We start from the raw sequence: 2,177 nt of genomic DNA, 5'->3' as shown, positions 1-2,177 counted from the left end.
GAGCCGGGAGCCGGGAGCCGGGAGCCGGTCCCGAGCCGCTCCGAGAGCGCTGCTGGTGCTGCAGCGGCAGCGCTGAATGCGGAGAGCCGCAGGGCCGCAGCTGTACTGGACCCGGCCGTGGGCCCCCTTCTGAGGCATCGGACCGATGGCCCGAGCATTGGAGGATTTTGGGCACTGAATCGCTCTGTTTTCTCTTACCCGATTGTTCTTTTTCTACTTCCCCAAGGAAGTAATCATAGCACCAGGGCTCACAGAGTTCAAGGAGCGCTTGAACAATGCTTCCAGGCACGTTCCGTGACTTTATGCGGTGTCTGTGCAGGGCCAGGAGTAGGGACTCGATAGGTCCCTTCAAAACCAGAATATTCCGTGACTTGTTCTGTGGTAGATCTTACCCACGGCGAGAGATGGAGCCAGTCCAGAGGAGGCCACAAAGTTGCTAAGAGGACTGGAGCCCCTCCCCTACAAAGACAAGCTGGGAAAGGTGGGGCTGTTCAGCCTGGGGAAGAGAAGGTTGTGTGGAGACCTCATGGCAACCTTGCAGGATCTGAAGGGGCCTCCTGGGAAGCCAGTGAGGCACTCTGCGCCAGGAATTGTGGGGATAGGACAAGGAGGAATGGGTACAAACTAAAAGATGGGAAATTTATTTAAGGTATTAGGAAGAAATCCCTTACTGTGAGAGCAGTGAGGCAATAGAATAGGTTGCTTAGAGAGGTTTTTGGTGTCCCAGACAGGTGGATAAGGCTTTGAGCAGCCTGGTCGAGTTGGGGAGATGACCTTGCTCGTGGCCGGGAAGACTGGGATGGATTAGATAATATTTAAGATCCCTTCCAACCCTTCATATTCTACAATTCTGTGATTTTTATACCATGATCACAGGAGGATGAGGAGACCCTGTTGCCACCAGTGCCATCTCTTGCATACCAAAGCATCATTCTGGATTGGTTTTTATCAGGTCGGTAGGTGCAAGTCCACAGTGAATTCCCCCTCTGCACTTCAAAGAACATCTCCCACAATTCTGTGGCTCTGCAAATCCCCATCTCAACGTCCTACGACTGTAGGAGTGCAGGGGAAGATCAACACTAGTGGTGGGGAACATCATAACTCCCAATGAAGATTGGGCTATTGCGCTACATGCTAGCCGTTGTCCAAGTTGGGTTGTTCCGTGGCAGAATGTCCAACTGCAGCGAACATCTGGCAGCGGGAGTTTTGGCTCGCTGGGACGAGAGCTGACACGGGGTGGTTTTAGCGGATGCACGGGCGGCAGTTTCGGTAGTGCCACGTTCCGGCCGTGCTGCTTTGTGGCCGCCAGATGTCATGCAGTGGCCACGGCTGCTGAAGGAGTCTTCGGGAATTCGGGAACTAACTGCAATTATTACAGACTTGCGGTGGGGTTTACCCAAAGACTGGCATTTTAATAAGTTTGTGTGTTGCTGAGCCAGCAGTATGATTTGCAGAACTCTAGTATTTTTTTCAGTCACCTGAAGGATTAGTAACGTCTGAAAGGCTCTTTTTAATTTTTTCCCAGTTTAAATGAGATCATCATGAAGACCTCTTTTTGGTAAAACATAACATTCCAAACACGAGACCTAATAAAAAAATTTATCTGTTTTGCTCTATAGGCAAAAAGTTAGGCTATGGCACCTTTTTTTTTTTTTTTTTTTTTTTTTTTGTGACACATGGATTTAAAAATGAGGTAAACTGCTGTAAACCTGGGGAAAATTTAATATTTGGTATGGCCTACCCCAAGGACAGGGAAAGAAGACACAGAGCACACGTGGTATTGCAAGTGCATTATGCTCTGAAGGGACCAGTTCCCTTGCACTCCTGAATATGGGCAACTACACTCACCTTGCATGTGTTGGGCATGATGGTGGAAGGGGAGAGGCTCCTGCAAAAGTATTCTCTGTGCACTCACAACAGTTTTAACTAGTGTGGATGGGGTGGAAATTATTGTCTTGCAAACCTGGAATGGCAGGAGACATGCACAGAGACATCCAACCCACAAGCACTGCACATTTACTAAAGGCTTCTCTGTGTGTTTCTGCAAGAAACCCCCTTAATGATGTTACAGGTATGCTGAAACCAGTCTCAGGAGGATGCTGTGAGATGCCAAAGCACCACTGGAAAAACAAACAAACAAACAAACAGAAAACCCTGACCAAACAGACAAAAAACCC

Source organism: Onychostruthus taczanowskii, unplaced genomic scaffold, assembly GCF_017590055.1.
Source record: "Onychostruthus taczanowskii isolate IOZ18803 unplaced genomic scaffold, ASM1759005v1 scaffold48, whole genome shotgun sequence".
Classification (NCBI taxonomy): domain Eukaryota; kingdom Metazoa; phylum Chordata; class Aves; order Passeriformes; family Passeridae; genus Onychostruthus; species Onychostruthus taczanowskii.
This window is presented reverse-complemented; position numbering follows the sequence as displayed.